General features: G+C 35.8%; 1 protein-coding gene across 4 annotated transcripts in view; it reads right to left on the bottom strand.

Annotated features, from left to right (window-relative positions):
* Positions 1-27,620, bottom strand: part of psd3l (pleckstrin and Sec7 domain containing 3, like) — a 192,911-nt gene that overhangs the window by 157,324 nt on the left and 7,967 nt on the right. The window contains exon 1 of one of the 4 annotated variants that reach the window (XM_056466948.1): positions 11,767-11,846. The exons of 2 other annotated variants lie outside the window; for them this stretch is intronic. The gene's annotated coding sequence lies outside the window, so the exon portion shown is untranslated. Of the gene's footprint in view, positions 1-6,215; positions 6,411-11,766; positions 11,847-27,620 lie in introns of those variants that run through there. One more of the 4 variants, XM_056466947.1, reaches the window with a different exon arrangement.

The raw sequence follows: 27,620 nt of genomic DNA, 5'->3' as shown, positions 1-27,620 counted from the left end.
CTACGACCCAAGGATCACACTATTGTGTCTTTCTTTTTTTTTCCATTCTTTTAAAACCTGTTTTAACATATTTTAATCTGTTTCAATCATTTTTAATTCTTTTAATTAAATTTTTTATTTTATTATTGTCTATGAAAAGCATTTTGAAGTACCATTGTGTATGAAATGTGCTATATAAATAAACTTGCCTTGCCTAGTTCTATAGGCTACAAAGCACTCAATCAACATTATGTGAAATGTGAAAATAAGAACTACATACAAAATGACAACATTATGTAAATGTATGATTTAGGCTACTGAAGATTTTCAAGTTTCCATGGTTACAGGTTGTTGCTGCCAATACTTCACAGCACAAAATTTTTATTTATTTGTTTGTTTATTTATTTATTTTTGTTCAGCTCAAATTTATTGAATATGAACTGAACATGAAGTGGCATTTTCTTCCCCTTGTGCACTTCCTTTCACATGATCTTTAAGAATTTAAATCTTGATGAATGCTGCTATCTGATCAATTTGGCCAGATCATTTTACAAAGTGACATATGTTTGTGAGAGGAGTTAGTTTGAACATATGACCTCTTACTTTATCAAAAAACATGTTTTTCTCCTTATTTTTGAGTTGAAAACTCTTTTTGTACAACCCTAGATATACAGTTGAAGTCAGAATTATTAGCCCCCCTGTATTATTAGCCCCGTTTATTTTTTCCCCAATTTCTGTTTAACAGAGAGATTTTTTCAACACATTTCTAAATATAATAGTTTTAATAACTCATTTGTAATACGTGATTTTTTTCATCTTTGCCTTGATGACAGTAAATAATATTTTACTAGATATTTTTCAAGACACTTCTATACAGCTTAAAGTGACATTTAAAGGCTTAACTAGATCAATTAGGTTAACTAAGCAGGTAAGGGTAATTAGGCAAGTTATTATAATGATGGTTTGTTCTGTATACTTTCTGAAAAAAATATAGCTTAAAGGGGCTAATATGTTTTACCTTAAAATGGTGTTTAAAAAATTAAAACTGCTTTTATTGTAGCCTAAATAAAACAAATAAGACTTTCACCAGAAGAAAAAATATTATCAGACATACTGTGAAAATTTCCTTGCTCAGTTAAACATCCTTTGGGAAATATTTAAAAAAGAAAAAAAAATTCAAAGGGGGGCTAATAATTATCACTTCAACTGTACATGAGTACATAGTTGTGCTTAATTAATCTTTATGAAACATTATTTTTACTACACTTTTTCACGCACATATTTTCCAAATATTCAGTTGAGTAAATATGTATAAAAAAGAAAAAAAAAGAAACAATTGTAGACATGTAATGCTAGTAAAATCTCAGGCTAAATTAATCTATACAGTCTACAGCTCGACAAAGATGTAAAACTACACTGTAAAAAATGCAGGGTTCCACACAATTCATTCATGTTGTCCCAACACATATTTATTAAGTTAACTTAACACTTTTAACAACTTTATTTTTTTATGTTCAATCCACATAAAGTTGTCCCAATTAAATCTCAAGAATTGTGTTGTTTCAGCTCAGTTTAAATAAGTAGTTTGAACAAACAAAAAAAGTTGAGTGTACTTCAAAAATGCCTTGAATGCAGTTCCAGATAAACCCGCACCTGCTGTTTCAATAATACACCACAGGGAGGCAGTCAAAGCAGAAACATGACAGATCATCAAAGCATCTGTTCTCACACAACACCAGAACATTAATACATCTGAGATACAATACATTGACTATAGGAAATTGCATGTTATCTTAAAATAAGTTTTATAGCAGGTAATTCAAATCTACAATTCATGACAAAATTACAAATAAAAGTTAGCTAAACATAAATGGGATTGTACGAGTTATGTGTTACCGGAATTAATACATACAGTAACAGTATAATATGAAAAATCGGAAAATATGAAGCGTAAGTCCAAATAAAACATTTTTGAATACTAAATAATTTTTATTTTTTTAAGTATGCCATAAAATATGTCAGACTCTCATTTAACAAGATTTTGGTTTTATTGTGAAAAAAAAAAAACACGAGAACAAAAAAAACACGAAAACAACTGTAGTAGCGCAACAGGATTATATTTGTTTGATTTTTTTGGTAAACCAACAATGCTGTGTGTAAACCATTATTTAAAACAGTCATTCTTTAAATGACTTTAACAGTCATTATTTAAAACAGTAAAAACATGGTTAACTAATTGGTAGAGCGGCAAATAGGGTTAATATTATTGTCATAATGAACAGCGGCAAGCATATCAAACTGTAGTTATATGATTGTTTAAATGGTTATTCAACGCTATTGTAGTAATGTTAGTAATAACTATGTTTTTGTTGTTCTTTTTAAGGCTACAATGACTGCAAATGCTTTATATGAAGTGGGATGTAAAGAAAACTAATATTAACAGTTCCTTGTGACACACTGGCAACTACTAAACACCACTGAGAGGTTAATCACATCCTACTGGAATTCCATTAAAAACAAGAAGTTTACAATCAATAACCAACCAGCCCCATTCTCTAATTAACACCATTAGCTCATTGGAATTAGTAACATGATTGATTAAAAAATAACAATTTGCTAGTTATTATCTAACTGGCAGTAACAAGTTTTACATTCCGAATTGAGACCCTGGTTACAATACTATTGTCAAACTCCAAAATTGTTTGACCATTTTGATTGTTTGTTTTTTTTTTTCTCTCTTTTATTTCCTGAGAAAATGTTTAGTCTTGTATATATTTACATGTATTTTTCATTTTATCAGGAAAATTATCTTGCAGCATGCTGCTTATGTTACAATATCACATTTCACTTGAATTAAATAATGAAAATTTTTTAAATAAAGTCATCTATTTATACTGCAGAAATGTGAATTTAATTAGCAAAAAATAAATAAAAATTACAATAATACTCTAAACATCAGAAAGTCGACACCTGTTACTGTAGGTTGTGCCCTGCTCTTCCCTGCTGTAAAATAAGGTTCACTGACTAAAATGGACTTATCATAAAAGACTGATTAAAACTGACTTAAATTGACAAAAAAATAACTTCTTTTAAGAAAGCAGGTCAAGCAAATATGGAAAGAGTAAACTCCGTAAATGTTAAGGAGACAGTTTACCCAAAAATGACAATTCTGTCATCATTTACTCCTCCATTTGTTCCAAACCTGTTTGAGTTCTTCTGTTGAACACAAAGGAAGATATTCTGAAGAATGTTGGGGAAAAACAGCAAAGAGTAATTACATACTTGCCATGAAAAAAATTAAGTTTTCACCAACATAGCGAAACCCTTTCAAGTTTTTTTTTGTGGAGGTTTGTATAAAATGTCTCTGTCAATGTTTTCAAACAATTATATTTGAGTTACCAAAGTCATGTGCCAATTTCACATCTGTCACATCTATAACCAAGCTTTTTCCTCCGGAGAGCAAAAAGGTAAAGTAAAATTAAATTAAAATTGTACATTATTGTTCTATAGTGAGCCAACCGTTATCCTTTAGATTAGCATTGTTTCTTTTGGTTGGGGTTTAAATGTATTGTACATTGTGGACACTGAGTAAAGCCTGCTGCAGCTGCTGGACAGTCTCTACAGCACGCAGAACTCCATATTCTGCTCCATCAACACACGATTTTCTGCTTGCACAGTTGCTAACTGCACTCTAAAAAAACGTTGAGTTATGTATTTAACCCAATGGTTGAGCTAAAAATTTGTTGGGTTATTTTTTAACCATTATTGGGTTATTTATATACACTCCAAAAAAACGTTGGGTTATTTTATCACCCCAACCATTGTGTTATGTGATTTGGATCAGTTTGTTGAGTTATTTTTTTAGAACATTGGAATTCTTCTGAAATCTTCTATTTCAGAGGCAACCCAACAGTTTTGTGTAGGTAAGTTTCATGATTTTTGGTGTTAATAAATCTTATAAAATTAAGTTTTATGTACTTACACTTCAAAAAATAAGTGTAAAACTGACTTCAGTGTTTTAAAACTGAATATGTAATACATATGTCATTTTTATCACTCTTTAGATTGTTAATGTTAACTGGGATAACGCTAGCACCGGTGTTAACCATAATGTCTAGCGTTTAAAACATTATATGGTAGACTAATGTTAACTTTAGTGAAATTAGCTAATGTTTTGATGCCTGTAAGCTCACTTTCGATTAACATCACACTGACTTTGTTAAATTAAAGTTATCTCTATTTTAGTCTCTTATTGTCACTTAAAGAGTACAGACTCCAGATTAGTATTAAAATGGTTGTATTTTGCCGAAATTTTGTGTGGTTGTGTCACTGTAGATTTTGTCGTCCTGCGTAACCTCGTGATCATAAAACTAATACACAAAAGCCGAAATCAACGGCACTTTCGTTTAACGTTAAACTGCATCACAGACAGGATGGGGCAGCCGTCGCTATTGTTATTGTTGCTCCGGCATTTGCTACAGCAGTGATACTGAAAATACGGAAGTGAAACAACGCTTACAAAAAATAACCCTGGTTTAACATGATAAGTTTCCCAAAACCATGGGCATAATATAATACAAATTTTAATTAAAATTATTTAATCTAATGCATTGGGTTAAAATAACCAATGGTTGGGAAGGTGCTATAATAACCTATAGTTGGGTCATTTGTTGGGGTATTTTTAAGCCAACTATTTTAGTTTCTGTCCTTTGTTCTGTTTCTTCATTGGTTGTGGTTCTTGATTTACTTTAACAAAGTGTCTGGAACCTAAAATGTAATGGAAACAAAGCATTTTTAATATTTTTGAAAACTGTATGTTATTTATTTACACAGCCATAATTATGACATTATTAGTAGTACTAGTAATAGTAGCAATAATATTACCAGAATGGAAAAAATAACATATCAAAAAAAACAATGCATTGGGTTAAATTATGTAACCCAATGCATTGGGTTAAAATAACCCATAGTTAGGAAGGTGCTATAATAACCTATAGTTGGGTTATATGTCAGGGTATTTTAACCCAAATATTTTAACTGAGTACTGTAAACTTGCATACTTTTTTGGTCACATCCATAATGCATGTTTATTTTCCTCCTTTAAAATATAAAAACATTTTACAGATTGATATTTTTCAGATCCTATAACTCTGTGGTGAGTTGTTTTGGAAAATATAAAAAGACTTCAATATACTGTGAACAGTGTTTACTTGAAGTTTTTACTGCAAATGTCACATCCATAATGCTGGAATTGCTCCATCAATGCAATCTCATGGCAATTTGTAACTTTTTGATTTAGTGGCTAATTCTTATGAATTCGTACAATTTAGTACAATTTGCATAGTATTTTTTCCTACTATAGATGTCAATGGCTGCTTTTCCCCCAACATACTTGAGCAAATCTTCCTTTTGTTCAACAGAAAAAAAGACATTCATAAAAGCTTAGAACCACTTGAGTGAGTAAATGGTGAGCAAATTTTATCTATGAACAATCCCTTTAAAGGTATCCAATAAACAAATTACTGCAATATTGAGAACACCATTGTGTAATGTTACATTTCAGCATGTAAAACACTAAAATGCTATATAAGATACCCTTGACTCTGCTTTATAGAGGTAAAGTTGGTTTTATATTCGCACATTTGTTCATTTAACTGTCTCTATATTGTTTACCACACTAATTTCAATTTTCGGTCAAAATTAGCATGCAAGTATGACGTCAAAACAACTTCAACACTATCTAATTAACTGTAAACAATGGTGTACTTTGATAATCAGTGGCTGCTAATATGATTTCCCTATTTAGAATTTGCAATGAATACTTTTCTGAAATTATATTATTAAGGAGAATGTCTGAATATCTGAATATAAAACCAACTTTACCTCTATCTCTGCTTTGTGTACATAGAGTTTGTGTACAAGTAAACCGAGCCTCAGACGTTTATCAATTACACAAAGTCTTACGTTTTATGAAAAGTAACGTTAGAGCGAATTAGTATTAAGTGCGCAACTGCAATAATCAATGTAGCTTATTTAGCTGCAGTACAGATGTGGAAGACCCGCGGGGATTTATTACTGAAGAAACGCAAGCGCATTTCACTCTTTCCGCCGTTCACCCTGCACGCAACGCGTCTTTTTATAAAGCGTCCGAACTCTCCAGAACGGTATTGATTATAAAGAGCGCGTTGGGTCGCAATCATGCAGTGTCTCCAACTTTCAGAAGTGTCTTTGTTTACCTGCAGACTTCACGTACGCGTCCAGAGCGCAAACCTCCAACTCTCACACAGCGTTTTCATTAACATTCCCACAGAGACACGCGAACTCCAAAGCGCCGTTAAAATTATTAAGCTTGCCGATAAAAGTAAAAAAATAAAGCGCTGTTTAAAGTCCGACTCACACTAGTATCATCCCTCAGACATTTCCCACAAACCCTTGCTGCTCTCAGCCAGACCTCGGCGCACAGAGGAGGGAGAAGAGAAGCGGGAACATCCCTTTCTTCAAAACTATTCTTTCACTGACTGAAAGCAGATGACGTGTGGCGGCGCACAAACAAACTACAGCTTTAGCGAACTTGTGCAGAACATCCTACATAGGGGACAGCGGGGCACAAAGTAACACTTTTTGGTTTTGGTCAAGTAATAGGGTTAAACAAACCCTATTTTTTTACCAACAACACACAAGTGCCAGGAGTAAAAATTTTACTATTTACTCCATCTGTGGGGCAAGTTGTAACAGACAGGGTTGTAACCAGTGTTGGGGAGGTTATTTTGGAAATGTAATAGACTACAGATTGGAAATTACCCTATTTAAAATGTAATAAGTAGTGTACATTTTCAATTATTTTATAAAAGTAACTGATTACATCTGATTACTTTTTGATTACTTTTAAATTTGTAATGGATATTTTCAACTAAATCATTTTCAAGCATTTATATCAAGCAGGTGTGAACTTACAGTAGCTCTGTTTACTGTTTGAATTTCAAAATCTCTCATCACTTGATTTAAGATTATATTCATTTAATTTTAAAGTACAGACATCACAAAACCAGACCTTATAACAAAACATTGTTCAGTTCAGTTATTTACTGTAAATATGCTGTACTCAACAGAAACAAATTATAGAATATAACAGTCATTCATTTTTTATAGTGTAGAGTTGAAAATGTATAGAACTTTCATAGGTAATTTAGGCAATCATTTACTTTAAACATATTTGTAAATTTACAGTTTTCTATTTTCATGCACTGTAACTGAACTTATATTTTATTAAACTCACTTAAAGCTCGAATAGAGGAGGGGGATGCGGGGGATGGCATCCCCCTAATAGAAAAAAATGACAAAAAACATTCCCGTTGTAAAACCACCATCCCCCTTACCCTCCCCTTTAGATTAGCAACTGTGTGTAATGTAAAACGTATCATGCAAATTAAATACTAAAATTCTCTATGATAATTTATGACTTTTAAACAACGACGACTGACCAACCAGAACTCAGAATTGTAATAAGGCGCTATGCACAAGTGCTAAACGTTCATGCAATTTTTAAAATGACTAAGAGAGCAGTTCTTATGCAACTTTTTGCATTATTTAAAAATAAGAGAACAGAATGTATGATATTTAGTTGTTTAATATTATATATGTGACTGCACGGTGCCACAGTGGGTAGCATCATCGCCTCACAGCAAGAAGGTCGCTGGTTCAAGCCTCAGCTGGGTCAGATGGCATATCTTTGTGGAGTTTGCATGTTCTCCCCGTGTTCAGGTGGGTTTTCCCCACAGTCCAAAAACATGTGGTATAGGTGAATTGGGTAAGCTAGTGTATGTGTGTGAATGAGTGTGCATGGACGTTTCTCCGCTGTGTAAAACATATGCTGGATAAGTTGGCAGATCATTTGCTGTGGTGACCCATGATGAATAAAGGGGCTAAGCCGAAAGAAAATGAATGAACTAACGAACAACTGTGAATCACAAAATACAGAAAGTGTTAATGAACAGATATTTTTTGCAGTGTTGTTAGGAATGATGAAAAAGTGACTTCATTCTGGCATCTGTGACCAACAACCAGAACATTTCATTCTTTTTAGTGCACTACTATAAAAACCGAAAGTGACCACACCTCTCATTTAAAGTGAAAAGCAGAAGGAAAGCTGGCATTATTTTCAGTTGAACTCAAACATATTTAAAATAAAAGACAGCATTTTGAAACTAGAAAGGATTGTTATGAGCTGTAAAAAGGGAAGAGACGAAGAGAGGCGATGAGGCTCACTGAGCTGAGAAACACTGTATGATGGGAAACAGTGGTGTATCTCTCATGACCAGTGCTGGACTCTAAACGCAGCAGCAGTTTCACAGACACTGACCACACCATGCTGGATTTTTCTGAGGCCCTGAAGGGAGTGTCTGGCCAGCTGCGCCTCTACAGTATACAAACCTTCTGTCTGACCTTAGGAAGGTTGTGTAAAACGTCAACTGCTTAGAATCAGGGTTTGATTGCTGAGTGTAAGCAATTAAGCTGAAGAATTACAATGTAAAAGTGAGACTTTAATTAAAAGAGTTAAAAAGCAAACAGCAAATCAGAGGAGTGATAGCAGGGTGACAGTTTGCATCTGAATATAAGTGAGCCGTGGTAGGTGCACTTCTCCCTAACATATGGAGACCCGGAAGGGATGTGATGGTGGGGGAAAAAAATGGGATTGGAAAAGAAATGATAGGAAAATATACAGTTAAGTCAGAATTGTTAGCCCCCTTTTAATTTTTTCCCTTTTTTATACATTTCCCAGATGATGTTTAACTGAGCAAGGAAATCTTCACAGTATGTCTGATAATATTTTTTCTTCTGGAGAAAGAGAATTTATTTTATTATTAATTATTTATTTTAATTCAGCTAGAATAAAAACAGTTTTTAATTTTTTAAAAACCATTTTAAGGTCAACATTATTAGCCCCTTTAAGCTATATTTTTTTGGATAGTCTACAGAACAAACCATCGTTGTACAATAACTTGCCTACCCTAACCTGCCTAGTTAACCTAATTAACCTAGTTAAGCCTTTAAATGTCACTTTAAGCTGTATAGAAGTGTCTTGAAAGATATCTAGTAAAATGTTATTTACTGTCATCATGGCAAAGATAAAATAAATCAGTTATTAGAAACAAGTTAATAAAACTATTATGTTTAGAAATGTGTTGAAAAAAATCTCTCTGTTAAACAGAAAATGGGGAAAAAATAAACAGGGGGGCTAATAATTCAGGAGGCTAATAATTCTGACTTCAACTGTAGGTGTAAGCAAGTTTTGAAAATGAATACATCTGCAAATGAAATTCTGATTCCATGTGCTCAAGTAAATAAACTTGCAATTTTGGGACGTAATTCTAAAAAAAATTGGATATTGGACGTTGACTTTTTAAAAAAATATATACTGTAAAAATATTAGAAAAAATGTGATTGAGATTGGTGTACTAGGAAGACAATTGTCTGTTCAAGCAAAATCAGCAGGAATGTTTTCAATATTTTACACGCATATCTTATCCTTTACAATAAAACTCATTTGAGACTCGGTTGAGCATGGAAGATAATTCCTGCCAATTTTAAATAAATCAAGTAAACATTTTAAATTAAACTGAAAACCAGATTAACATTATTGTCACTGTAACAACACATTGTCCCTGTCAAATTGATAAATAAAATGAAGTTGCTGATTTAACATTTCATTTTCACTGCATTTCTGCAAGGGCGACGCAGTGGCACAGTAGTGCTGTCGCCTCACAGCAAGAAGGTCGCTTGTTCGTGGAGTTTGCATGTTCTCCCTGCGTTCACGTGGGTTTCCTCCAAGTGCTCCGGTTTCCCCCACAGTCCAAAGACATGCGGTACAGGTGAAAGGCTAAATTGTCCAAAGTGTATCAGTGTGAATGAATGTGTATAGATGTTTCCCAGAGATGGGTTGTGGCTAGAAGGGTATCCGCTGTGTGAAACATGAATAACATGCGTGAAACATGTGCTGGATAAGTTGGCGGTTCATTCCGCTGTGGCGACCCCGGATTAATAAAGTGACTAAGCCGAAAAGAAAATGAATGAATGAATGCATTTCTGCATAAAGACTGGCAATATTAAAATGAAAAGCCAAACTGAAAAATAAAATGCAAACACAGTTTTAACAAAGCTTGTTATTAATGTTCACGCTATAATAGTGACACAATTCAAATGTAAATTGAAGTTTTCCTTTATTTGACACTTTTATTTCAGTTTTCAATAACATTTTTTACGTTTTTAATGTCAGCCTATGCTAATCAGTGGGAGGGGCTAAAACATGCAGAAAAAATATACTCAGTGTAGTTGCAGAATTATACCAGCTTTCAAATAAATTTGACAACGACAATTTCATTTTGCTTCGAGCTAAAGCAATACTGCATGTACTTTTACACTTTGCCGTTCTCACAAACTCCAACATAGATCCAGTAGTTACACACATTCTTCTTGAGGTTGTACAACGTCTCGAATTTGTTCGGACACTACACACGGACCGGGCCATCCTACTGTAGGTATGACATCCCATTAGAGGCGCTAAAGATGTATCTATTTTTGTATCTAGATGTCTTGCATTTTTCAGTTTGGCATTTAATTTTAAAATTGACACAGAAAATGCAGTGAAAATGAAATTAATGTCAACTTATTTATCGATTTGACAGGGAATTATATAATTTAATTTAGTTTTTGATTTTGGCAGATATTTTGTCAACAGTTTTTATAATGTTAATGTGTTTTTATTATAATTTAAGTGAAGTTTATTTATAAACAAATTTCGAGAGGATCACGTGCTTATAATTTATCATGGCTGGTCTAGCATTAACTAATTACGATCTCCCAACCGTATGATTCCCCATTCACTATAAATAGCCCCAGTTTCAGTTATCTTCGTATGGAAGATAACTGATAAAAGATAACCCTTTCCTCCCCTTTCTCCTCCTTTCCATAGGTCGGGCGGCATGGCAGCCCAGTAATTAGCACTGTTGCCCCACAGCAAGAACACTGCCAGCTCTGGTCCTCGCCCGGCTAGTGGGAGTTTCTGTGTGGAGTTTGTGTGTTCTCCCCGTGTCCGCGTGAGTTTCCCCCGGGTTCTCCGGTTTCCTCCCACCATCCAAAGATATCCATAATTCATAACAGATTAAGCAATTCAGGCACTAGTCTACTCCCTTCCTCCTTAAGTGTTTCCTTAGCAGCCGGGTAGTTAGAACTATAAGCTCAAGCTCCCCTTTCGCTCTATGATCGCGAGGGAGCCATGGGCTCGAGGATCCCTTGAGCTCAGGGCTCTCTCCCGGGACAGTATGCCAAACAAGCTTGTATTAAATCATCAGCTAAGTGTGAACTCTTGAAATGTTTATTCGATTTATTTATAATTGGCAGGAATTGACTTCCAAAGTTGAGCACATGAGATTTCAATAATTTCAATACATTTCCTAATATATCCTAAGAGGACCATTTCTTCCACAGAGCTCTGCAAATATCACAGCAGGATCTACATCATGGGAATACGAAACGATTTGCTTTCCCATGATACCCAAGCAGGAAGTCATTCTTCCACAACAGACAACTCAAATAAAAGCCCACAGAGTTCATTCAATTAAACTGAAGACTCAAACACAACTACAGCACAACAGAGAGCCAGATCCACGCGAGCACAGAAAACAGACCATATACTGCACAAACAGCCCTGCATAAGGAAAAGGAGACACTAATGAAGACATTCACCGCATCACCATCCTGAGCCATCAACAACAAAGGAGAAGCACTGACCTGAGAACAGACTAAAGTCCCAAAAAACCCAAAGATAAATGGTTGTAAACTTGGTGATCAGCAGCACAGAACGTCTTCTGCAATATCAACAGACCTGAGCGCTCCAGATAAAGACTGAAAGCACCTCCCTCCATCTGCGCTACAGAATAGTAGGTTTTCTTCATTCCCTCACACTGAAAGTATGAAGTGAAAGCCTGCGCGAGTCACCCTCCCACCCTTTCCAAACATTCTCCAACTTCCCTATTCCTGCTCCCACATTTCAACAGCACTTCATTTGACCTCAGATCCTCTCCAGGCATCTATGGAACACCGGAATACCAGCAGACGATGTCGCGCTAACTGATACAGCCTGTTCTTCCAGCAGTTTACCACAAGAATGCTTCCTGGTGTTTTTGCGGCAGAAGTCCCCTGTACAAGCACATGGCCTGCATACATACGTGTATGTGTGTGTGTGTGAGCTGACCTCCAGAAGGATCAGAGCAGATATTTGAGGCGGGGTGTGCGTTTGTTGTGTTTTATTGTGAGATGAGGTGGTGGCTGTAAAGCGTTCAGCCTTGGGCAGAAAGGCAGGCTGGTGAAATATGAGTCTGATGAGCAACGACTTGGACTTGCTTGAGTCAGCCAACACACACACACACAGCATCCCTCCTCCGGTCAGATCTCACCCCGGTCAGTAGATTAGCAAGGGTGTGTGCTGATCAATTCAGTCCCAGCAGTGCAGTTCAGCTGTCAGCCTGATGAATTGAAAAACACTCAATTTGTCATTTGACCCTTTAAGCGCCGATGTACTGCAAGTGAAATTGAAGAATGAACCAGTGTGATGTCATTTAGAGCAAAACAAAGTTTGCTTTGAGATCGTTTAAGGACTTTCCGGAAATGTTTGCTTTTGGCAAATAAACACCATTGAACAATTATATCAATTGTTATATAATTATTAAATCTGCCTACTTTTTAATGTTTTAAAAATCATTACCAGTTAATGTCATCTTTTTTGTCAATCAAGATCAGGCATAAGTAAAAAAAACGAAGAGCTGCATAATAGAAGAACCCTAAAGCTGCGCAATTAAGAAAATCTAATATGTTAATATTAACGGGACCCAATGGTTCGGGCTTGATTTCTATAATTTTAGACTGGGTATATTCCCTGATATATTCCCAGAACTCGACCCACCGCCCAGCCCTAAATTAAACCGTCACGCAAATGTAAAGGTAACGATGATTAAAGTTTTAATAACCAGCTCGAGTGTGCCTCATCTCCACGACCCGTACTGTATCGCACAACTTTTAAGGTGTTTCGCAATTCTTTGTTTATTTTTAATAGATATGATTAGTGGATCAATAGATGAATAGTAGTCAGTCTAATTCAAAGCAGAAGCTGTTTTTTTGCCATGTCCTGTCAGTTTAATTTGTTACAGAAAAGGCCCAAATACTCTGCAGTTCTAAAGAATAACTGATGTAAAGAATTCAGGAGCTTTGAACATTTTGAACCTTTTTTTAATATTAAAATATTTATTATTATACTTAATACTATAATTAAATATATACATTTAAAATGTTAAAATTTTTAATAACAGGATCTAAAAAAAGAGAATAATAGAAGGCAAAAAAAGTTTTGCTAATAAATAAAGCATTTTCTCTAGACAATCAGTTTAGGTCTTCAAAAAATGTTTGGAGAAGGAGGTGGGCCTTAAAGTGAAAAGGTTGAGAACCCCTGGCCTATACGAAGGTAAGTGGTCAGTTGGTAAGGATGAAAAGGAGCACCATCATACCGCCCCGTAGCATTCGTTTTAAAGACGAAATGCAGCCATATGTTCCTCTGGGTACATAATTTGCGATCTCCAGAAATGTACATAGGGTTACATTTTCAGAATGAGCCTATGCTAGAAATAGTAAGTGATGGGAATAAATAACCAGCATTTTCACCACTCTCAATAACACGGCTAAAGTGAGACCCTTGAGCAAGACCCTAACTGTCCCCGGATGCCACAGCAATGGCTACCCACTGCTCCAGGCATGTGTGTGTGTGTGTGTGTGTGTGTGTGTGTGTGTGTGTGTGTTCATATACACTTAGATGTTGAACAAATTCCAAGTATGGGTGACTTGTCGTTTTTCAGGAAATGTCTCATCTTTCACTTTCATATTATTATTATTATTGTTACATATATCCAATCAAAAGTAACCAAAACAAAATAAATTAGATTTGAGACAAATATAAAAATGTGAATACTAATAGTAGTAGAAGAGGATCTCAGAGTGGATGCAGGAGTATTCATTTGAAGATCAGACAGATATGAAGGAGAAAGAAGTACGATTCTGAAGTTGATACGATAATTGACTGGGAGCCAGATTCTAAAAAAAAACTTGGGGGCTTCTAGACATAGAATAACCCACTCCCCCATTATGTGATTACTAATGTAATTTATGTGATTGCTAATGCTTTTTGAGTATTTTAGAACAACACTATGAAGTGAGTTCAGGGTAATTGATGTAGACAATTTCAATGTGGTGATGTCATTGACCCATGAACATTTCCTGCTTAGCAAACTACCTCATAACTGTAACAACAGGCAATCCAATCATAACTTAATGTTAAAACAGCTATCATAACATTTATCAATATGAGGCTATTTATGGATTCTCAGAAGCTATAGAAATTAAAATGTAAAACGGGAAATACGTTGGGATTATTGTTTTTGTTTACATTCATCAAAATGGTCTATAATGTTGTGGGAAACTGCAATGGCTTAAACTAAAATGCAGCAAGTAATGCTACTGTATAAGTAAAGTACCAGTAAAAGAAAATGAGTGTATCTGATCTTAGGTTTCTGCGCAAATTCAACAGAGGTCATATCCCCAAAAGCAACACACGTGTGCATCAGCTGATTTCAAGATCAAGCACAATAGGAAGCATTGACGTCATTACTGGTGAGACCATGAGAGAGTTCATTTTGGGAGGAGTAAAATTTACATGTGTGGCTTCAACAACAAAAATGCATTTACATTTGTCCAGCTGCAGCTGGAACTGTGGTCAAAAGAATACTGAAATAGCATACTCAAGTAAAAGTACCACTACCTGCCAAATAATGTTGTGTACCATGCCAAAAAGCATGTTTTGTAAATACTACTTAAAAGTATGAGTCAAATATTGTAAATATTGGTGAATATTAAGTATTACATTGTGAATATGCAGTGAAATGTTGACGCGTTTATATGCGGAGTAAAATCTGTGTAACTTAAAGCCTAGTTCACACTACATGACTTTAAACATGGGCAGATTGCTATGCCGTTCACACTACATGACTTACACTACATGTCTTTTAAATCGCTGTAGTGTACACACTATCACGCAACACTACGTAAATGATCCACAAGAGGGGGTCACACACTACATGATCTGATAACAACTCGTTCGCCAACAGCTCAGTCAAGCACAGCCAATGAAATGTTGGGGAGGAGCCAGCCAAAAAAGCTGAACACTTTTGGCTGCTTGTGTGCTGATGAAATCACTGACACTTTCAAGCTTTCAAAATATCGTCAGTCAGCTGATGCATCAGCGGATCAATCGCTCATCTGCAAGGATCAAGTGGATAGATGTGGCTTTAACACTAGAACTACAGAGGTAGTGAGACGGTTTTTAATTTTTGTAATTTAATAACTCTTTAAAATTAAACTAACATATCTAGAACACCCTGACGTTTGCTAAATATCGGTGTATGTCTTTCTAACATTGTTATTTTTTAAATTACAATACAGTAAAGAACTGAGCATTTCTACCTTAAATTACCATATTGGTCAAAATGACTGCATGCATGTCTGCTACTTTTTGCTGTGACTTTAAATATGCGTGCCTTTTTTGCCTAGCAACTTACAGCTAACATAAACATAACTTTCTGATGGCAAAAACATAAATTTACTTCAGATATATATTTCAAAGCAGCATTTTCTGTGTCACGAAATAGCTCCTGTTTTAAAGTGAAAAGCGAGGCCCAGACCTTTGCCTGTTCTAGTATCTTAACTACATATTTATAGGCTGTAATACCAAAAAGACAATATTTTTAGGATAACGGTGTCATAAAATATGATGACAGACATTCAAACCTTAATTTTAATATCTCAACAGAAGCTCTGAATGTAAATATGACATGACAATATGATGTCTTATATGAGAACGGTCAGAATGAAAACTTTGGTAGTTCTAACAGTAACAGAATTCTAGTTCCACTGTTAATATAGCCTATTCTCATGTCCGTGATAACACAAAATGAAGTGAGTGCATCGATCTGTCGGCAAGCTCGTTAACTTCCAAATCAGGCTTAAAAACCTGTAGCGTGAACTAGGCTTAAGTAGCAAACATCTTGCTATGCCGGTATGTTAATGTCTGGTTATGCACTTTGAACCCTGACAAACAAGTTATGAGTGTCCAGCAGCTGGTGCCACAAACCAAGTTCATGAAGCAATGATAGAATACATGCAATTTGTGCAGGTTTTTGAAAACGTAACATTCTGTAGTGCATTAGTTATTGTTTCAGGTCATTATATAGTAGCCATCCTTCATCTTTTTATCAATGACATGAAGTTAAATCCCTAGGACACACCAAACCGAAAAGCTGCCTGTGAATGGCATCGGACTGAAACGAGAACATGCGTTCTGTGCCTGCATACGAAGACATGTCTTTCGACACCCAGAGGCGGCAATAGTCTGTTTTCTCATCCCACAAAGGGTAACCAGAACTTGCAATGTGCACATGAAAACCATAAACAAAGCAGCTTTAATACCATTACAACAGATATTGTCACTCACCATGGAAGGATTCCTTTGTGCAAGTAATCTGATAGATATTAGAAGATAATATAATCCATATTGTTTGCAAATATTTGAGAAATAAAGAGAAATTACAGACAGCTTCACTTGTTTACTTGTTTGTCACCTAATTTTTTGATCTTCCACTCTGTTTGATTACTGAACAGTCAATAAGAGTGCTCTCGACAGCAGATGGCTGACGTGATTCTACATGCTGAAGCCAACTTGCTTCGACATGAACCTAAAGAGAGTTGACTTATGGAACGCACTAAACAAACTGAGGCTCAACAACAACCCGATGTCTGACCGTTGGCTTGGTGTGTCCCAGCCTCTTAGTTGATGCATCTGACAATTTAGCTTCTCAAACACTTGTTAATGCTTCATACAGTTTGCTGCATTCATAAAGCATCCATGTCCTTGAGTCAGTCTGTCTGATGTGATTATTCTATGCATGATTTGATTGGATGGGGATCATGGGACTGATTATTCAACTTAGCCAATCACCACATACAAAAAAAAAGTAGTGACTGCATACTAAAGGAAAACAGTGAAGTAAAATTATTGTTACAGCACTAAAGATGTACTCAAGTAAAAGTACTTGTATATGAAGAGTTCAAATGCAAAACGCTCTAAATCCATCAGACCTCTTTTCTTGTAAATTAGCATTTTCTATCAGTCTCCTCTTATTAGGTTCAACAGTGTCATTTAATAGATAATGAAAAGGTTATTAGCTAGTAAATAAAATAACTTTTTCCACTTCAGACAATTCTTTGGTTTTTAACAAGGTAGATTTTCTTTTGCGTCAAAACCAGCTAAATCCACTTATGCTTTTAACAGACCAAAACTTTGAGAAACATCAATATTTGTGCAATGTGCATTTATATAAAAGCTTATCAGACATATTAGTATAACATAATATAAATAATGTATAGTTTTATACATTATATTTATCTTTAAAAAATAGTTTACATTAGCAAATAAAACACAAGGTAGGCTATTTTCTCTCAGACACTTTTAGAAGCTGTCATTCATTCATTCTCACCATACTCAAGATCTTGATCATCTCTTTTACGTCTCATCTATTTATATCATGTCATAGCATCCATGTGAAAAGAACAGCATTTCGTTTAACTTTTGTCTTTCATGAAATGGAGTTGCCATTTAATATATAGAAAATCGCACTCAAAGTAGCATCGCTGCACAAAAAAAACATTATGAATGCATGTTACACTTTTGACTGTAGGTACAATGTTTTCTTTTTCTTATAATGCACAGAGTTTTGAGGTAAGGGACGTTTTCATTTGCCTTTCAGTGACAGTCGGGCAGGCTCATGCAGTACATCGAACTCCGTCTTTCAAAATCAAAATCGAAATCGGAATAAAACAAAGTTCCTCAAAAAAGCCGACGTATCAGATCGCCGCTACATTAAAAACATATGAATCGATTCGCACCTTCTGATTGGTTCTCGGGACATAGCGGCTTTTGCAGTCAAAGGCAGGTGGCGTTTATAGGCTTTTGCCAACAAACTGTTATTTCTTAATGCGCTGACGCTGGGATTTAGATGATTTGAAGCAAAATGATTGGTTGAACGTACTAAGTGCCTAAAGCATTCACTTAATGTCATTCTCTCATTTTTGGCGGAAGTGGGTTTTTTTAGCGGCTTTTGCATCTGAACTCTTCATATATATATATTTAACTACAATTCCTGAGAAAAGCTATTCAATTACAGTAATTGGAGTATTTGTATCTCATTACTTTAAACCACTGATCTAGATGAGTCGCATATGTCCATGAAATGTTCTGAGCATTCATATTGCATTTCAGACAATAAGCATCATGTATACTGTAATTAGGATAATTAACTCGTTACTAGGCCTGCATGATTAATTGTTTCTAAACCAAAATCGCGATATGCAATTTTCAAACCTCAAAAGCTGTGACCAAATATGGTAACAAACATATCATTTTCTACAGTTCTCTGATAGTTCATTACCACATTACCCTGAACAATGTAAAACATGTAACAATCCAAATGTGAAGCTTTTCTTGCTGACATTTTGGCTTTAGAATTATTCGTGTTCTTTGCATTTTAAATGGCAGAAAACATTTGCTGTCATAGTTTCAAACTTTATTTAGATTATCGTCAATGTTTTACAGATGTTAAATTGTTTACAGAGTGCTTGGATTTCTAAAAGTTTAAGATTTTCATTCATTCATTCATTCATTCATTCATATTTCTTTGGCTTAGTCTCTTATTTATCAGGAGTCGCCACAGCGGAATGAACCACCAACTATTCTGGCATATGTTTTATGCAGCAGATGCCTTTCCAGCTGCAACCCAGTACTGGGAAACACCCATACACACACACTTCTACACTACGGCCAATTTACCTTCAATTTACCTACATCGCATGTCTTTGGACTGTGGGGGAAACCGGAGCACCAGATCCCAGCTGAGACTCGAACAAGTCAAGTTTTTGTTACCCCACACCTTCCTGCTGTGAGGTAACAGTGCTAACCACTGAGTCACCATGCCGCCTACAGTTTAAGATTTTATATATAATTAATTTAATTTAAGATACTGTAGTTACTTTCTTATTTTGTCATGACAATGGACTACTTTATTTTAAAAATGTCAACAATGTTTAAGAGGTTTTAAATAAACAGTAGCATAGTGTAGCGTACTTTGTGATTATGCTTGGTCTTGCTTTGGCTCTGTTAAAACCACCACATCAAGCCTGTAGCCTTTTAATGAAATAGTAGTGTAACGGAAACCAGCTAGCAAAGTGCTATGCAGGTAAACCACTCTCCTCTGACCTCAAAAGGTGCTCTAGTGACTGATGCTAGAGGCCATGGCCATTAGCCTCTTTGTTAGAGCAACCGACTCCCATGCGAAGATTTGCCGGTTCAATCCCAGCTCACAATGGGATGGATACAGTAGGACCAGTGGATTACACGTGGGGGCTCATCCGGGATGGGAGTGAGGTTTAGGGGGGTGAGTGTAACAGAGACCAGCTAGCAAAGTGCTATGAAGGTAAACCTCACTCCTCTGACCTCTAAAAGGTGACTGATGCTAGAGGCCATGGCCATTAGCCTCCTTGTTAGAGCAACCGACTCCCATGCGAAGATTCGCCGGTTCAATCCCAGCTCACAATGGGATGGATAAAGTAGGACCAGTGGGTTACACGTGGGGGCTCATCCGGGATGGGAGTGAGGTTTAGGAGGGTGAGTGTAACAGAGACCAGCTAGCAAAGTGCTATGAAGGTAAACCTCACTCCTCTGACCTCAAAAGGTGCTCTAGTGACTGACACTAGAGGCCAATGTATTTAGCCCCCTTGTTAGAGCAACCGACTCCCATGAGAAGAATCGCCGGTTCAATCCCAGCTCAGAATGGGATGGGTGCAGTAGGACTGGTGGGTTACAGTGGTAAATAACATTTTAAATCGCAAATCACAATGAAAACAATAAAATAAAATCTCAATTAAGAAATATCACAATTAGGATTTTTTTCCCTCCAAATCGTGTAGCCCTTAATGTTACAATCTGTTCCACTTTATACATGTCAAGATGAAAAACAGCACCAACTTATATCAGCGTGAAATAACTCACAGACATCTGATAATGAAGAAAAGCAAGCCAAAGGCAAATGGGGTGAGCGGAGACATGAAAGGTCTTAAATGAAACGGGTCTGTGTGCGGGACAGTAGGCAGACAGACGCCTGGCACACGGCCGCTGGTGCTGACTCACACCTCCAGCACTGGCAGAAACCCAGAGCAGTGCTGAGTGCCACTTCCTCTAGAACAGCTGAGAGCCTGCGATGCCCAGCAGAGACACCCCATCACAGGACAGCAGCACCTGCCACACACACTGCTTAACTCCAAGTGTGTGACCATGTGGAAGTAAAGGGTGACACCTTACAGAGCAGTACTGAACACTGCTTTAATCAGCATTGCTGAGAAAAAAATTATGTCACAAGTAGGCATGAGCCGGTATAAGATTCTGATGGTGTGATAACCTTGGATAAAAAATAACAAGGTTTCACGATATCACAGCATTGTGATTACTGCTCTAAAATATGTCCTTTTTAAATGTCTGGGTTAAAAAACATTACTTTTATTCCCATTGAACACAGTAAATATTTTATTTTAGGAAACATTTGAAATATTTTGGAACAGTAAACATGTCAGGTAAATAATTCAAATTAATCACCGACTTCAACTGTCTTCATTCATTTTAAAAACATGATTTATTTATGACTTAAAAAGGCATCTTTATTTTTCTTTGGATATAAAGTAGCCCAGTGGGCACACAACCTCATAAGACATTTATATTAGATTAGATTTAGGTCATGACGTCAGGTGACCAAAATTCAATGTCTAGCTAGTGTCTAAGGACGTCCAATAATGACATCAAACAATGTTGATATATGGTGGATTTTAGGTTGTGTTGGAAAGTGACCAAAATCCAATGTCGAGCCAACGTCTTAAACCAACATCAAATACTGACAATTATTCATCAAGTATGACAACCAAAATCCAACGTTTGATAGACGTCATAGTGGTAATGTCCACACAACGTCAAGCTGTAACATCATTAGACGATAATATTTGGTTGACTTTAGGTTGTGTTGGAAAGTGACCAAAATCCAATGTTGAGCCAACATCTTAAACCAACGTCATATTGACATCAAATACTGACATTTGTTCATCAGGTATGACAACCCAAATCCAACATCTGACAGACGTCATATTGGTAACGTCCACACAATTTCAAGCTATAACATCATTAGATGTTAATATTTGGTTGATTTTAGGTTGGATGTGGGACATTGACGTCAATCCGATTTTCATTTCCAAACAAAATGCTGCGCCCCCACAACGTTGGGGTACAACCTTAATCGGACGCCATGTTAACGTCCTGTGCCTGCTGGAAAGGCACTGCACTGTTCAGTTCCATAGCATGCTTGGATGTTGGTGTATAACACATTTGTTATTCAGATGCTTGCTTAATTGTGGGTTGACCAGTAGCATTTGCAGCATCTTGCAGTAAAAAACTAATAAGAAAGTTGTTAAAAAAACATAAAAAAACAGTACATATACCATAGGAACAGTATAACAGAAAATGTTAGCGTTTTTAAAACCTTGACTTTTCCAAACTGCAATAAACCTTGAAACTGGTTATCGTCCCATGCCTGCATGCAAGTGTTGATGAATAGAAATGACGTACTGAAGCAATTTTCCTCCAAACAGCCTCATTACACAAATGCACTATTACTTATTCAGAGTAAATACTCATTGACATTGACTGCATATTTGTGCATTTAGAGATCTCAGTGAAACACTGCAGTCTATAAAGTCCTGATGGAAGTCTAAACAGTCGCTCGTACACAACAATACATTACTGATTAATGAGATTGCTTGTAAGCACAACATAATTAGTAAAAAAAAAAAAAAGTTTATTTAAATGGGTCCTATTATGCTATTAGCCTTGATCCTGTTTGGGAAGTGCAGCAAGTTCCATCTCTTCTACTGAGGCTGATGTTCAACCAGAGAAAGATGAATACAATACTTGTAAAAGATCAACACTTGCACTCATTGAAAACACTTAGGGCTCTATTTTGACGATCCATACGCAAAGTGCAAAGCGCAGGACGCAAAAGCATTAAGGGCTAATATTAATTTTGCTAATATAAGGACGGAAACATTTGGTTTGCGCCGTGGCGATGGTCTAAAAGGGCTGAGCTTATTTTCTTAATGAGTTATAGGTGTGTTTTGAGAATAAACCAATCAGAGTCTCATCTCCCATTCCCTTTAAGAGTCAGTTGCGTCGCGCCATAGCGCATTTGCTATTTACATGATGGACTTTGTAAGTGGAAAAACTGAACCCTTTACCAGAGAGAAAACAGTTAAACAGAGCATCTACAGCGTGAGAATGAGAGATGAGCCTCCTCATTATTTACTTTCGCTTTCACTCTTGTGGATAGGGAAACTTCTTGTACGCACAGACATCCATTAGCCTATAAATAATTAATTTCGTTTGTTAAGCGCAAAGATTTGTTTCAAAACTATTTCTAAATTCAGTTCTAATTCCCAGCAAACGAATAAATGAACAATAATAACGAAGTGAGGTCAAACAACCCAAATATTATTATATCCAAGAGTTATATCCAAATACACATGCTATGCCCCATATGGTCTAAAACCTGACAGGTGGGCAAATCTAAGCTTGTTTTTAATAAAAAAAAAATATAAATATGCATATAATAAATAATACTGCTAATAATAATAACATTATACAAATGTAAATTGTTATGAATAAACTGAAAAAGCCCCCCGAGATGAAGAAGGCATGAAAGTATGGTTTTTATATTTATGTAGTCTAGAAAATAATGTTTTGTAATATTTTAATCCTTTATATTTATATACTTAATATTTAAATTATTTTTCATTTGTAAAGATATTTGCGTATTGCTGTACATCCTGTCTGTATTAAGCAATGTGTAAGCGAGGCACATAACTAACTCGCTCTGCACTGGACTTTAGACCGGCTTTGTTCTGGTCTATAGAACAGTCTATTAAAGTTTTTCAAAATAGCAACGCATCAGCAATGCACCTCAACACACCTCCTTTTTAGATCAGAACGCCTATGGGCGCACATATGAGCGCAAATGCATTTGCTATTTAAACAGCGTGGTGCAAAACGTCAAAACGACTCTTGCGCCAAGCTGAAACTAGCAAAAAAACTATTGCGTCACACCTTTCGCCGGGTGTATGATAGGGCCCTTAGTTTTCAATGATTTAATGTTTGTTTTCAAACATCAATTTAAATCTGATGATGTGCGTTATTCACAACAAATACAGTTTAGATAACTGGAACATTTACTTTATTCCTCTCCCAGTTAAACAGCCACTCACTTTCATGTATTTTGGCATGAGTTTTTTGTTTTGTATATAGGGATTGGTACAGAAACGCTGTACTTTATCGGTATCGGTGCTACATTATAAATGACCGAAGTATCGATAAGCTCTGATGTTAATGGTTCTGCTATCGGTACTGGAGAATTATTGCTGAATAAGCATTACTTACAGTAGCATAATTTAACTAACCAACCTTTTCTAATTTGCGATATTTTATAATCGTCTGCACAGCTGGCAATCTCTCATGAGAAATGCTCGTGTTTCCTGCGAGCGCGTCAAGTATAAAAGCCTTCACAGCCTATGAGGTATGAGCCTTCACTTCTCGGTTGTGCGCACGCACTCATCGGAGGCTCACGCTAAGAGCGCACACACATAGCTCTTGCCACAGACACAGCTCGTAAGCTTGCAGAGTAGCGGAGAGAACCAAACGGGTTACATTTCCCGAGTGGACACCGACAATGCCTGTTGCATCAAACGCATCTCTCAAAAGTGCAATAACTGCAGAAAAACAAATGAAAAGTTTTCGACTGCCTAGCTAAAAGGTACATCATCCACATCTTTATGCTAGGAGTCAATCACATAATGTCTCTGTAAGTTAGTATAATATTACTTAAATAAACACACACATTTGGTTACAATGAAAACAGTATTTTTATGCAGTAGTCTAAATAAATCTAAACATTAAAAATGCTTTTACATTACTGTATTTACAAATAAACCCTATGAATAGCCTAATAATATGCTTATTAAGAAATGATAAAAAAATTGTGATTCATTTATGTGAATGTATTAATGAAAATTCTTAAACATTATCAGATTTTTTTAACTGCATTTTGCAACTCAAAGAGGGTATTTTCAACTGCAGGGAGCACAATAAACCAAGTAAGATCCCGACTTCTGCCAGAAAATGCAAACATATTGATTTTTCTCCAGAAGAATGGTAAAAAACTGAGAGTCATTTTCCTTCAAACCATTGTACATTTTTTTACAGGAAATTTTTATTTAATTGTTTTACAATTATTGTTTTTTTTTTCATTAAAAATGTAATAATAAAATAAATGTTGTTTTTCATTAAAAAAACAAAAAGTACCAATAAGAGAACCGTTAAAGTACCGAACTGATAAGGGGTATCGATAAAAGTAGTAATACTGTAAAAACCTTAACGATATATACAGTTGCTCTAATCTCTCCACTGCAGCACAGAATAACTTTGTAGCACTCATCAGCCCAAATAGATCAACTAATATGATCATTAAGATGTTTAAACTACGTAATGATTGTTCATACACATTTTTGAGAATCTGTATATCAAATATTTTATATTTCAATGCTTGTAGCCCGAACAAGCCATTTACCATAGTTCTTAAACAGAATAATAATAATAAGAAGAAGAAGAAATATGTCCCTTTGGAGTGCATTTTGAAATTTGTAACCTTTTAGATTTTTTGCCCAAACATACACACTACACACTGACCGACACTGCTCGATTTTCCCCCCTAGCCTTTCAAACAAGTAAAAAGCACAATAGGCCCCTTTTAAATGTCAGTTTTTCTTTTTAAAGTTATTATTTGCTATTTGTTTAGGAGAAAAAGAAGCTTGAAGTATTGCAACAATATATGATTGGAGAGCAGCCCTTCAGTGTTTGTGTTGGATATCTGACATCACTGGACAATCATTCAGAGATTTTCAAGTCAAAGAATGCGAAGCCACAGAGCCACACCTACCTGTTACATAATCACTACAGACCAATGCTTAGGACAATCCCTTTAAACAGGTCATGAACTGCCTATTTATTAGTTTCTATTCATTCCACATAACAAGATTTTTAAAAACCAAGATTCAGGTATAAAATTGCATAAATACTCACTACATATCAAATTAGGCCTGCAACTAACGATTATTTTAATAATCTATTAATCTGTAGATAATCTGCTGGATAAAAAAAAGCATTCATTTCCAACGCTTTATTTAAAAACAGAACTAAAATCTTCAGAAAGTGCTCAAACATGTTGTCCTTGAACATCCCTCAGCTGTTATAATAAAATAAAAAAAACTTAGTAGTTATGTCCTGTTTTCAATCCAAATATCTAAAAAAAAATCTTAAAGATACATACTAGACACATGAAAAAGCATGAGAAATTATGTCTTGTTTTCTGAAAAAAAAACACCTCAAAATAAAGTGATCGCTAAAGTGACAAGCTAAATTATTTGCCAATGGGGTAAGACAAATAATCTTAATGATATAATCTCAAACAGAAGTTAAGCATCACTTTCTCATGCCATTTTTCTTGTCTAGTCTTGATTTAAGATTTTTTTTAGATATTTGAACTGGAAACGAGACGAAATTACTAAATAAGAAAAGCTTTTTTGCAGTGCAGCTATACATGACAACAGATTGAAAAATGATCCAAAAAAGGCAAGAGAATAAAAACGTGTCTTTAGTCTTGCAATGCAAAGTGCAAAGTAGCTATAACACCACTGCTTTATTACTGTTATTAACCCTTTTACTGGTGAGTTTTAGAGACTCTATCTGGCCCCGGGAGTGAGTTTTGTTAGACAATCATTATTTTAGAACATTCACACTTACTGTTTTCGTGGCCACACATCATGTTTGTCACCTGACACACTGCAGCCACAAGAGCACTGTATGACAGATGTATCCCTTTTATTATGCGTTTCCATTTTAATACAAAACATTCACACGCTTGCTCATCATGTCATCAACTACCTGATATTCCAATTCACAAAACGTGTGAGTGTTTTTGTAGTTTAAAAGACGTATAAATGATCTTGATCGTGATCTATAACATGAGATAAACATCATGTTTATTTGCGGTAGCGCGCATGCCTCATTCATAAAAGCAAAACATGCAGGATTCAGCACGTAAAGTCATGAGTTACTCCCCAAATGCATCGGCAAATAATATTTGAATGGATTGTTAGACTTCCATAGAGTTTCCTGTGCTTTAAAAACTCTAAATTTTGTTTTACTAGTATTAGTAATATTGTTTTACTAGTACTTGTGTGTATTTACATGCCCAAAACATAAAATAAGCATTGGGTGGTTAAAAACACTGCATAATTGTGATAATATGACATGTCTTTCTCTGCCTCAGCGCTAGCCAACGCACGAAAGTTCAGTTTGAATTTTTCACGTCATGCTTGTCAAGCTGGATAACAAGTAAACACCAGCACCAGGGACATTACGGTCTTCACTTCAAAGTGAAACAAAAGTAGGATTCTGTAGTGATTTACCCTGCTGTTGCTCCCTTCATCCTCATCAAAGATCCAACATGTTTGTGTTTCAGCTGCTGGATCATTGCCGTGGTGCTCCAGTCATCACTTTTGCATATTTGGCTGTTAACACACTTTTATTGTTTATTTAGTGTGAAATGCTCCCACGCCTTGGATGACTAGGGTCGCACAGATTTCTCTGCCTTCGCCATGTATCTTTCCTCTACAATGTTATCTCCGCTTGTTATATTTTGCTTATTACTAAACGTATTAAAATCTAAGTGAATTATAAAAGAGTAAACTTTTCTATAATCGTTGTAGTGCTGTGTGTTATTTGTTTAACCCTTTATGGTTACATGCTGACTGACTGACTGACTAACTGACAGGGTTGCATGATGCGTGAGGCCAGCAAACACCACGTAGCCCCCTGATTTTTACCAGGTTTTCAGATTTTACCACATTCTCACCCTGTTATTTCCTTGTTTATTTTATTTTTTGGCTTTTGCTTTTGTCTTACCTGCTTTCTAGAAACCTTCTTTACCGGACGTGAACCCTGTCATCGCGGTCAACTGCGCTCTGCATCTCAAGTCCGCCGACGTACGTGTCGAGCAAACTGGACAAACTGGTAACAGTTTGCCGTCCATACGGAGCTAAGCGGTCAGCTGGTAAGCGAGAAAAGGAACAGCATCATACCACCCCATATCGTTCGTTTTAAAGATTAAATGCAGCCATACGTATCTCTGGCCTCATAATTCGCGATCTCCAGTGACGTATATAGGGCTACGTTTTCAGAATGAACTTATATTGGCAAATGGTGAGGAAATTGTAATTTATGAGTGATCTTTCCCTTTAATATCTTAATTGTTGTTGGTTTTTTTGTCCTAAGTAAAGTTTAGCAAATG

This window comes from Danio aesculapii, chromosome 10 (genome assembly GCF_903798145.1).
Source record: "Danio aesculapii chromosome 10, fDanAes4.1, whole genome shotgun sequence".
Lineage (NCBI taxonomy): Eukaryota > Metazoa > Chordata > Actinopteri > Cypriniformes > Danionidae > Danio > Danio aesculapii.
This window is presented reverse-complemented; position numbering and strand designations above follow the sequence as displayed.